Raw genomic sequence first — 13051 nt, 5'->3', positions numbered from 1 at the left:
AAATTTATAATATAATACCAATGTGATGCCGTTTTATAAGAAAACAACATTGATGCCAAACACCTAAATATTTGGTGATAATTTGAACTCTATAAGGCCCGTTTTGAATAATACAGTACTACACTTATACCCCCGAATTGGTTTCAATTAATGCAAAACCCGTTCGTACAGACTTTACAGCCATTCATTGGAAGCAAGATTCAAATTCCCGTATTTGCAGGAAAGAACCATCTAGCTAACACACCAACAGAGCCACCCCCATGCTTTGTGGCCGAAGGCTGAAGCTCACCACCTTCGTTTCACCTTCCTTTGTTTACTCTTCTGCCATGATAACAACCCTTTTTTCTGTCTTCATTCCCCAACATTAATTGGTCTCCTTGGCCAATGATACCGCGAACGATCAACTCCAGCTCTTTCCCTTTACTGTGGGAATCATCCGATCGTCATCCCCCATCTTCTTGGTAGAACACGTGGCAGCTTAGGATTGCATCTCACTGCAGGTACAACGAGGACACATTTATTGTACCATGCTATAGTCCGATGGCTGCAGGTCAGATTGAGTCCAACCCTAAGTTCTAAATCCCAACCCTAACCCTAACTTAACTTGACCTTCAACCCAACCAATCCAACCCTAATTCTAACCCTAACTAAATTCCTTCAACCCTAACCTAACCCAACCCAACCCAACCCGAAGTCAATTTCGAGTTGGGTTGGGCTCGGGTTGGGCCCAACCCAACCTTCTTCCCATCCTTTAAAACCTCATAGAATTTTTCAATTTTAGATCTTAACTCAACTATCACTATATATATTAATCATATGTTTCATTAATATTTATTTGTTGACGTTATTTTATTTTTTATTATTTTAGTACAAAATTCAGAAAAACAAGTGTTAGAAATGACTATAGTTTATTATGAGTTATGACTTATGATAGATCATTCTTGGGCGGCAAACAACATAGAGGAGATGAAGAATAAAATTTTCAAAAAAACATAAAATAATGTTATTAAGGTTTTAATCTTTATGGTTAGGATTAAGTGAAGTGATTATCTTAAAAGAAATACATGATACCATGTGGTGGGGGTTATACAAATACCATGCATCTAAACAAATCAATGTATGTTATATATTACATATAACATATATTTATATATGACATGTATTATAGAGTCGAGTTCAGGTTGGGTCAGGTTGGCTAAGGGGTCAACCCTAACCCAACTTGAAGTAAAGTCAGGTTCATGAATTTCAATCCTAACCCTAACTAGAACATTGATTCGACCCAACCCAATTTTTTCGGGTTGGGTTCGGGCCAACCCGGCCCAAGTTGCAACCTTACTTTATAGGTTTGCCTTTGATTTTATTGTCCACAGGCGCCTTTGATTAAAATAACAAATAAACCATGACTTATTTTTTATATATAAAAAAGCAGACAATAAATATGTTGGACTTAAAACTTCCTCCTTCCACTGCCTCTCGTTTTTATACTAAGGATTAAAATGTTGATATGTGAGTATGGGTGCGTATCCTTTTGGCTGATATGTTGTATTTTTTTATTTTATAGGTATTAAAGGGTCTCATTCATCATGGTTTTCCAAATCGGACCGGACTGAACGGTTGGACTGGAAAATTGGGAACTTGTCAGGTGACTAGTTCCATTTTACCCCAGAACCGTTTATTTTCCCAAAACATTGATTTGGTCAAAAAACCATTGACTCGGGCATTCGAATTGTTCAACGGTTTGGCTGGTTTTATTTTTTTTTTTATTTTTTTATCAAAATGAGCCATCTATTCAGTTCAAACAATCAGACCGTTCAATCCAAGAACCAGACCCTTGACTGATTCATTGACCGGGTCAATTTTAAAAACCTTAATACAAATACAATATATCCTATAATATCGGTATTTTAATCAATTAATCCTTAATACTACTAAGGGTTAAAACTTGTTTTATTTTTTATATTAGTTATATATGAATGGAATGACTAAACATTTATAGTTTATACAAAAAAGTCGTATGATGTATATTGTTTAATGATATTATAATACTTGATTGATAAGGGGGTATTTAGTTTGATAATGAATTAAGTGGCTGGATGGGTTTGTGATCGGCGATTGAAATATTTGAATTACCTTTTTGGAGAAATTGTCTTCCCGGTTATTCGTTTGTGATCGGTGATTGAAATTTTTTAGCCTCTATTAGTGCAATTTAATTGGTCTAAACACGCTTTAAATGACAGTAAGTTCAGATTTCTGGGGGGGAATACAGTCCATTTATCCCTTTTCTTTATCTCTGTTTGTCAGGAACTGTTGCCAAACTGTTCGCTTTGCTACGGTCAAACTCTCTCTGATTTATGAAAAGAAGAAGAAGAAGAAGAAGTTCCAATCTGAGCTATGTGAAATGAAATAAGTAATATTCCAATCTGTGGTACATTACATATACAAAAATAATGAATCTCTCTGGATGTGAATATTAAGAGAGATGCATGATTGATTAAATAAAAAAAAAATCGAGGTAGAAGAGAAAAGAAAATTAATGTAAGGTATAGGTGATGACAAGGGCAAGAAGTAGAAGTATGCACGCAATCCCTTGATCAATTGCATTGCCTGTACAGAAGATGAGACAATACGTGAGTGAATGAAAGCTGGGCTTACAACAACTACGCACATAAGAGGAATGAAAGCAAGCAATTGAGAGATTAATTACTAATAATGATGAAATATATTACCGCCGTTAGCCGGAAAACCCTCCGGCGCGGGTGAAGGAGCGATGCCCTGGCCTTGGCTTACACTCAAAAGTGCCATCAAGAAGAGACCGACGATCGGTAGAGCGTAGAATCTGATGGAATTCATTTTTGAATGGAATCACAGGAAAAGAAAAGAACAAGAAGTGGAGATATACGGCAAAAACGAAGGAATTCAAATTAACAGAACAATGATGTCTCAAGAAGACTCAAAGAGACGAACTGGAGTGGGGAAGCTGTTTATCTCTCTCTTTATATGTATGTTTTAGAAGGCTATGCCTTCTGGGAAGGTGTTGTCGTGGCCGTGTGGGCATGGGGTTGAAGCAACGCGGTCAAGACTCGGGGTGCGTATGAATTATGATAAACTTGAACAGTGTGGGCCGTGGGCGGCTTGTTGACTCGGCCAACGCTGACCGACTGTGAGTTTGGGTGGGTGGCTCTTGTCTCTTGTAATGCGAAGAATCGCGTTGGACAGTGTTGAGGAGAATTTTTGGAAGCTTGGGAGGAATGAGAAGACGGTTATTTTATTTATGATGAATAAAGTTGAATAATGAACAGATTAGGAGATACAAATCACATTTATCTTTTAATTATAACAGATAAACCTTTTTCTTATTTGATAATAGAGAATGAAAATTTTCATTAAGACTACGTTTGGTTTGAAGGAAAAGGTAGGGAATCCTTCAAACCAAACATAGCCTAAGAGAAACTTTAAAGAGGATATATATCTTCAAAACAGAGGAACTCAAATGGGCCGAATCAAGTACAGAAATGATTTGCCATCAACTGATTACAATTAAGGGAAAGGGCTGCACAAGCTAAATGATGAATTACCCTATTTGTCTTCCTACCACGATGGAGGACTTTGGATTGGGTAAAACGCCCTGACCAAGCATTTTTTATCAGACTGATTATTTGAATTGACGGTTAAAACAGCTTTTAGAGAATCCGATTCTATATAGCCCTTCTTTTAGAGCTTTCCAGCAGTCCAGCTGAATGTTCTCCAGAGGATGCATCACAGTTCACCTTCATCCACTGGTTTGGAGGGGTTGCCATCTGTTGTTGGTTACAGTTTTTGGCTTCAAATGTTTTCAATCAACTAGTACTCATCAAAATGCATATTTGATACATGGGACTGTGACAGTAAAATCCTTTAGGACTGTGGTAGGCGTATGTGTCAATCAAACTATCATTAACAGCTTCGTCAACCATTTTAACTCCAAAAAAATATGGGATTAGTAGACTGCACTCCACCTCAAATTTTTGAATTAAAATACAAACCTACAACAGTTTAAAATTATAAATATCTCCACCTATAGCACCCATTCCTGCTCATGAATTAGCACCAATTCCGAACTGACACCTATCCAAACTGTATGGTGGAGTTAGGACTTATGAGGATGAACTGAACAGTAAAACCCCAAAAAATAATTCAAAACGCAAGAGGATATAGGCCTTATCAACTTTGAGGTGGGAATCAGAAATTTGTTGGATTTGAGTTCTGAGGTTCTTCCCTATTGTTGATAGTTGGAATCGGAATTGAAATGGTTTATCGTAATCAGAATATGCTGGAATGAGATTTCATTTATTTGGGAAGGAGGTGGGGGGTCGGGGCGGGAACATTTTATCAAATGAGGGAATGCTATTTCAGCAAGAATAAGAATCAGGTTCCGATTCCATTCAACCAAACAGTTGAAAAGGAAATGGACTCCAAATCCAATTGACCCCTGATTTATGGGAAAATAACGGAGTACTGTATAGGTCATTGAAAATTCGTTGTTGCTGGTCCCTTCTATTTCTGACATTCTGACTGACCTTTAATCAATTTTGAACATGTTTGTTTCTAGATTTTGTGCCTACGAGTTCAACTCTTGACTGGCGGCCGAAACAGCAATTTGTAGCCATCTCTTACACAGGCCAAACAAATTGCATCTTAAAATATCATTCTCCACTTGGGGGTGTAGTATTTGGTCAATGCGAGAAAAACTTTGGCTGTTGGGAATGATCTTGGACAATCTCTGCTCAATAAACTATCATAGGAAGTGGCGGAGCCAAGAATTTTCTCTTGGGGGACCAAGTTAAACAAGAATATAAGGTGGGAGTAGAAGAGGTGGTAGTATGTGTAGAGAAATGGGGTGGGAAGGTTTGGATGTAGTATAGATTTTTTTTAAAGAAAAAATAAACAAAGTTTTCAATTTTGGGAATTGGAGGAGCATTAAAATAATGATCCTTCAACATTTTAGTTCAAGAAAGTTGGGAGGGAGGGAGGGAGGGGAGGGGGGCAATATACTTGGTTCCGCCCTTGATCATGGTGTTTGGTATCGATGTAGGGTATGTAGCTTTTCAGAGAAACGGTGTCAGCACAGCATTGTAGATGCGTTTAACAAAAAATGTTTAAAATATTATTTGGTTGAGCTGTTTATTCTCTCAAAAATTGTATGAACCGTTTATAAAAAAAACACTAAATTTGATGTTTTTCATTTTTAATACCATTTTTTACAAAAATGTTTAAAGCAAATTTTTGAGGTGTAAAAAAATAATACAAAATGTTTAAAGCAAATTTTATCTCGTTTTTCAAGACAAAATCATACAAAACATTTATATAATAAACGTCATCAATACCAAACAACTCCCATAATATAATTAAATTAAAAAAAGGCTGATGCGAGCTTGTATGGAATCCATCTCAACTCAACAACTAACCCCATTCCATGGGTTGGCATGTTAAAGTATAGTGTGGTTGAATCTGTGTCACTGTCGACGTGAATGAATCCACCCTATTTTATCATGGATAAGAAACTACGATATTTTCTAAATTTTATACTATATGTAGTTGGGCTTCTGAATCACACCCTTAACAAAACTATACTCTTAAAATCAAGATTTTAAAATCTGATTTGGAAACAAGAAATGGAACCACTTTGGCCATTGGCTTCTGGATCAGTGGTTTGACTGTCCTATTGGGATGTATCAGCTCATGTGTTGAACATTCATTGACTTGACCGATTTAACAATTTTTTTTTTTGAAAAATTCCAGGCTAAGTGTAAAACAGAACCAGACAGTTAACCGGTTCTCAAATAAAATGATTCAACTGCATGGGTCAATTACGGTTTTAAAACCACGCCTAAAATAATGTCATTGATGTATTTTCCATACTATCAAATGCTCCATAATCATTTAGTTCATCAATATTTGGGCATAGACTTGTTCATGGGCCAGGCAGGGCTTTGACTCTTTATAAACAAAAAATTTTTAGGCCCAATCTTGAAGCTCGACTTGTATAGACATTTTATAATATATTAATTATATATTATTAATCATATATTATATATTATAGAATATTCTATATATTATAATATATAACATCTTTTTATGCTATTAATTTTGGATATATTTGGTATCGATGGTATTTATTTAATAAATGTTTTATATGATTTTGTCTTAAAAACTGGGACAAAATCTGCTTTAAATGTTTTTTTTACCCTTCAGCACCAATAAACACCATATAAGCCAAACATTAGAAAACGCCATTGGAAATGAAAAACAAAGTATGTGTTTGGAACCGTGGGCATTTATCCACTAAATGTTTATACTTGATTCGTTTGTAAAATTGAGAAAAGAAATAATAAATCAATTTAGTAACACTTAGACACCACTAAGCGCCATTAGGCACCACGTCAACAAAACAGTCAATAAACATCCATTTATTGGGAGAAACGCTAAAACGAAACTTCTCCATCAGTAGGCATGCACATAAATCAAAGCTTTCTTTTGTAAATCTCTATGTGTATGGATCCCCATGCTATAAGGGAAAATCTTCCAATTTAATGAACCAAAACCGTAGAAATAACAGCAGAATCATCATTCATGCATGATCTCTACCGGAAAATAAATTCATATAAAGTAGCGCTTTTTGTTACTGAAAACACTGCAGTGAGTTATAGAGTTGTAAGTAAACAAGAGGAAAGCCAAAAATCAAGGGTGCTTTCGGTGGTGGATCCTCTGAAGCACTGAGAGTAGTGTAACTGGGTAACCCGTCTTCCCCTGTAAAGCTAAAGCAACCTGATTCATGTCCAAATTAAAAAATTTCCTTCTCTCGATCATGGACTCCTCCATAGTTTTGCTATCTTGTCTTTTTATCCGGCCACCGCTCAATTTACTAGTTTTTTTTTTTTGTTTTTAATTAAAGAAAGAAATTTATTAAGATACAACACTAGGGCAGTGTTTGGAACCGATGCCATTTTCTTGAAAAATAGCACCACATCAATGCCAAGTTTGAAATCTGTTTTTTCAGACCATGCTTGATGTTTAGTTATACTTTTTACCAAAAAAAAATGTTTTTTTAGACCACACATTGAAAATTGAGAAAGGTGTGATATGAGAAAATATCCTTTTTTAGTGTTTTCTTATTTTTTACTGTTGCTAACAAGAGTACGTTGATGTGGTGTTGAAAAAGGTCTATGTGGCAGTCAGCAACCAGCAACTGTACCAAAAAAAAAAAAGGTTTTCTGAGAAAAAAGCCAATGCAGCACCGTTTTCTCAAAAAACAGTTTTTGGGAAATGGAATTGATTCCAAACATGGCCTAGGGGATCCAAAAATAGCCTTGACAACTTCTGACCAAGAGAAAACATGAGTAAGGTTCAAAATATCAATAGGTCAAATTTAAAATATTAGTAATTGTGCATGTGTCAATTTTTTAGGGTAATAATGGTGATAGTAAATAGTATGTTTACAAATTTTTTAACATTTTTTATATTTTTGTCTAAAAAAAAATTTATTTATCACACTTGTTTTTGCTTAATATGACGGATATATGATATTAGAGATATGTCCAAATGTTTTCTACAACTTTTTTTTGTATATTTTTGTGTATTTTATTTTTTATTACTTAATTATGACATGAAGGGTTTATGCATTTGAGGTTAAATTGTTGATTTACCACTAAATAGGAAAACAATTCCTTTTTTCGGTCAAATTTAAATTTGTATTTTATTTCTATCATCAATAAAGTCAACTAATCTTTGCCATACTTATTTTTTAATGTGATCAATTAATATAAGATTCAATGAAAGAATGGGAGTTAATACCCTGAATATAAGATTTTAAAGAGAGTGAATTGAATGATGAGAAATGTAGACAATGAGTTACGGAGCAAATTCAAAAATAGTGGTATTTTAGTCAAGAATGGGGTTCGGTGAATATTAATGGGAGTTAATATCTTAAATATAAGACTTAATGGAAAGGATTTCAATGAAGAGAAAAGTGATTGCTCAATTTATGTTTATGTCCTCACAATGAGTGAGTGACCAAATTAAAAAAATTGAGGTATTTTAATCAAACAAAAGTTCCAAACTCTCATTTACACTTGTAAGTTTGTGTATATTTTTAAAATTTTAATGATTAAATAACATAAAAAATGATCCCTGTGATCTTTTGGGGAAAAACTGAAAAAATAAGAAGCACAAGATTTAAAGTAGGATAAGTATTAGGGGTACAACTTGGGCGGGCCCAACCCGAGCCCGAACTGGCCCAACCCGGAATTTTACATGGGTTGAGCTTGGATTTTCGGTCCTCGGGCCCAAGAATTCGGGTTTTTTATTTTTTGGGCTGGGGTCGGGCCTAGCCTTAGGTAACCCAAACCCGGGCCGAGCCCGACCCAATTATATACATTTATACATATATATTTACATATTTACATGCATATATAAATATATGTTGCATACATACATAAATACATACATACATATTTGTATAGATATTTACATACATACATAAATATATGTATATATATTTGCATAAATACAATTATATATGTATAATTTTAGAGTGGGTTCATTGATCAACCCAAACCCGGCCCGTGCCCGAACCCAACCCAAGTGCATCAAATTATAGGGCGGGCTGGGCTTGGGTAGGGAAAATCGGGCTTAACCTCGGGCCTTAAGCCCAAATTTTAGGGCCGAGCCTGAGTTGACCATAAACCCAGCCCAACCCATCCAAATTGCAACCCTAATAAGCATCGATACACCCCTTTCGACGTACGGAGTGTATCAATATTTTGAACCTTTTAAGATGGGCATGACACTGGCCCGTGGACAAGCCCACTGGGCCACAACATGGGCTACACCATTGTCAGACCAGTGAACGAATGTAATTCTGTTGCGAAGGAAAATGGGTTGTGCTCCGGATGAAGAATTTCGTTGATGATCAAGAGAGCATCCAATCCAATCAAAAAGAGGAATGGACCCCAAAGTTCTCACTCAGGCCCAATCGAATAGACAAACATTCAGCTTATGCGGCATCCGGCATAACTCCCCATCTGGGGCATAGCTGCATCGGTGTTGATCTTGAGCCAAGGGGGTCCGGAGGATCCCAACTAGGGCCTAGACTAGAGAGAGAAGAAGAAACAGACACCGGGGAATAAGGGTGTCAATGGACCCGTTTTGGACCTGACCCCGTTCAGTCCAAAAATCAGTTGACCAACAAGACATATTGGATTGGACCGATTTAATTCAGAATATTTATTAGATTGGATTGGACCTGGTCCGTTCATCATAAATTTATATTGGATTGGGTTGGATTAAGCCAATGTCTCATCCATTGATATAAAATAAGAATATAGGTGTCAACAAACTGGGTTTGGATTGAAACCAATCTAAATTAAAACAAATTTAAACAGATTGGACAGTCCAAACATTGAATTGGACTGGTCCAAAACATTTAAACCAATGTCTTGTCCATTTGTAATGGATTCATATTGGACTAGATCAGATTGAATCAAATCCAGTCCAATTGACACCCCTACTGAATCCATACGTGAGAATCAGTCATAACAGAATGGCTTGAACCACGCTCTCAATCCACGCCATTAATTCATGATTTTGGGGATAAAATTTTAGGTCCAGCCCAGGTGTTACCCACAGCACAGGTTTGGGCAAGTTACATCTACCAATTAGATCCTTAAGGTGTGTTTGGTTGCAGTGCAAATTTATTTGTATTAGTATAAGTGCATGGAAGTGCAAATGTAAAAAATGCAAATTCTTATTCAATTTTGTTTTGGATTTACTTTATTCTGCTTCATGTCTTAATTTATTTCATTTGTATTGCAATCAAACAAAATAAGCTAAAATTTGAAACAAAAAATAAGTCAGAATTTACACTCAAATCATTTGCACTGCCATGATTTTGCATCAGTGTAAATTTATTTCCATTGCAACCAAACACAGCCTTAAATCTTTTCCATCTCTCTGCCATACATTTTGTATACTAAAAAAACTTTTGTTCCTTTTATAAAATAACAATGTTTTAAAAACCGATCCAAACTGGAACTATTTTGGCCATTGGCTTTTGGGTCAGCTGTTCAATTGCTCGGTCCGACTGGATGGCCTTTTGTTGAAATTAAAAAAAAAAAAAAGATTCAAGGGTGAAACGGAAATGGAACCGATTACTTACCAGTTTCCGGGCAAATGGTCTGACTATCTTGATCAACAATAATTCAAAAATCATAAAAAATAAATAATTCCACTCTTTACAGTGTATATGACAAGGCCATATAACTTGCACCAGTTGTTTTTCTTAAAATTTTTCAATGTTGAAATCATGTGATTTTATCACAAGTGAAGAGGCAAAAATACGTATTTTATAAAAAGTACTCTTTGCATATAAGGCTAATTTAAGATCTTCCTCTCTTTTAACCGACTCAGCCATATGGTCTCTGGCATTATGACAAGTTTTCCATTAAATATTTTTTTTCTATGGTTCTTATTTGGCATTTCTTATTTTAAAGATTTATCTTATTTTTATAGTTAAAATGCCCCAACAGAAAAAAAAAAAAGAGAAACCCTTAAAATAAAAAATGCCAAATGCAACCTTAATCTTCTATTTTGTAACATTTTCATTCAGAGTTTCAGACCAGCTCTGGCTATTAATTAGTAGGCTAAGTTGAGTGTGATTTAAGGGTACAATACCTTTTTAATATTTTTTTTCTCTCTCTCCCTCTCCATGCATTTTGGAATTAACCCTAGTCATTAGTTATCAGTGTTAATACTTGTAAGCACTTAAAATCTCAAGGGAATTTAAGTGAAAATACCTATTGACTTGTTATGAATTTGCCAGGTACTACATCTTTTTCGGTACCATAACATGTACGACTCCCTCTTTGTTAATTTATTTATAGTATTTCTGAGTTCAAATATAACAATTCTAACCCTACTTTCACGGTTTCACCACTGGTTTCGTGTGTTAAAAAGATGCGTGTAGCTACCAATTGCCTAATTTACCTTACTCTTGATTTCTTTGTTTCTGGTAAAAAACTAATGTTGATTTGACATTTGGCAACAGTGATGATACAGAATTTGGAGTGGTGCATGGCCGACTGGGTCGAATCTTGTCTTGGGTGGGCGCGTAGCTATCTATGAACTTAATTATCTCCACTCTCTCCAGAAGCTTTTGTCTTGGACATGTGTTGGCTGGAGATATTCCTCATGAGATTGGTATTTGAGTATTTTTGTCAATTCATCGCCACCCTCCTAGCAAGATCAAACACATATCTCTCTGGGATAAAACTGAAAATCAATCCGTTTTCCTGAATCGATCTATTCCCAGCTTTCCTTTAATTCCCTCCTATATACAGATGTATACTTGGAACCGACGGAAATCCCATAACTTAGGCTTCTCTGTTCTCCCCACAGGCCACAGCATTGACGGGAGGTGAAGATGTGTCACCCAGGTCTTCCCTTGATCAGCCCTGGCGATTCGGCGAAGCAAGAAAGATGGTTTGCGTTGCAGGTGGCCTTCGCGGTGGAAGCAATGAACCCCCAAGTGCCTACGGCTACGGTGGCGGTTCCAACGGCAGAGGGTGGTGGCGGAGCGGGAGGATCACCGAGGCGGTGTGTGTGTTCTCCAACTCGGCATCCAGGTTCTTTCCGATGCAGGCGACATCATGGTGAGTATGAATGGGGTGGTCGTATTCGTATACGACAGAAATCCAGTAGTTAGAATATAATGTAGAAGCTCTTGTTTTAACTTTTAAGCATGAAAAACAAACAAAGAATCCTTTGAAGGGTAAACTGGATCATGGAACTGAGTATATTTCATGATGGTTTTCTCAACTTTGAATTTCAAAACAGGGTTCTTTTCGATCTCTATCTTATTGCTTCTCTCTCCCCCATTTTTCTACGCTAGCTCGTCTATTAGATCGTCTGCATTTGATGGTGCTTTTGCGAAGTATTGCATGTTGGGCTTTGAAAAGAGCACAAACCATAGCTCGTGTCGTGTGTCATAAAGAACAATTCAGATTCAGGTGAACATTCTCTATCTTCCCACTTCATACACCCAGTCACCCACAGAGAAATAGAGAATTGAAGAAAGGGATCGTGGGTTTTCACTTCCGCCTCGTGGTACTATAAATGTCCTTTTTTTTTTTTTTTTGGTAAAATTCCTGCTTTTAGACGTGGCAAAAAGTTGATCCAACCAGCGAATCCGATTCAACCTAATCCAAGTCTCATATTTAGCTACTCGAATGTGAAAATGACCCAACCCGGTCCATCCCGAAAAAATTGGGTTGGGTTGGGTTGGATCATACGTCAACCTGATTGTCAAGTTTAATTGGGATTATTTATGCATTATTAGAATTTTCCACTCTTTAATTTTTTTATTTAGTCTTTACTTTTTATTGTCTATTCATTAAATTGTTAAATGCTCAAGTTTTTTATTTTACATTTGGAATTTTAAGGTTAATTCTTTTAATTTTGATATTTTTTATGTATTTTTTTATTTTTTTAAATTTTAATTATTTTTGGGATGACTCGAAATGACCCATGAGTCAACCCTAACCCGAACATTTAGGGTTAGGGTCTAGCATTTGATAATCCAACCCGACCCAAAATCAACCCGAAGTACCTTAACCCAACCCAAACCCGACCCACCCAACCCGATTGCTAGGTCTACCCACTATAATTTGTGACTAGTGACACTTTGGCCCCAAACTTTTAAAACCTATCAATTTAGTACCTGCCGATAATCAGTATGTGGTTAAATGGCAATTGAAAAAGATACAAATGCACAAATGCCCTTAAAGTTATTTAATTTTCTTTATCAACCATCCAAACATTAATAAAAAATTGAAAGTTTCAAATGATTGTCTCTTTTATTTAGAAAGTAAATAAGCAGGTTACCAAAATGCCTATTGATATATGATTCCAACTTTCTTGAATAGAAGAAAAGGCAAAGATTTGATACTATTAATATTTTATCAACATTTAAATGATTTATAAAGAAAATTAAATAACACTTAAAGGATATTTGTATTTT

The 13051-nt window shown here is 35.8% G+C and overlaps 2 long non-coding RNA genes across 2 annotated transcripts; one reads left to right on the top strand and one right to left on the bottom strand.

The window, feature by feature from the left end:
- Nucleotides 1-2385: 2385 nt before the first annotated feature.
- Nucleotides 2386-3080, bottom strand: LOC148842711 (uncharacterized). Its single transcript, XR_016103766.1, has 2 exons — nucleotides 2727-3080; nucleotides 2386-2604 (listed from the first exon to the last, which is right to left on the bottom strand). It is a non-coding gene; the product is annotated as an uncharacterized LOC148842711 (long non-coding RNA).
- A 7937-nt stretch (nucleotides 3081-11017) lies between these two features.
- Nucleotides 11018-11886, top strand: LOC148842710 (uncharacterized). The gene is made up of 2 exons (XR_016102906.1): nucleotides 11018-11232; nucleotides 11431-11886. It is a non-coding gene; the product is annotated as an uncharacterized LOC148842710 (long non-coding RNA).
- Nucleotides 11887-13051: the final 1165 nt, after the last annotated feature.

Source organism: Nelumbo lutea, chromosome 8 (assembly GCF_056320005.1).
Source record: "Nelumbo lutea isolate HS-2025 chromosome 8, American lotus-T2T, whole genome shotgun sequence".
NCBI lineage: Eukaryota > Viridiplantae > Streptophyta > Magnoliopsida > Proteales > Nelumbonaceae > Nelumbo > Nelumbo lutea.
The sequence above is the reverse complement of the archived record's forward strand: the minus strand, read 5'-3'. Positions and strand labels throughout refer to the sequence as shown.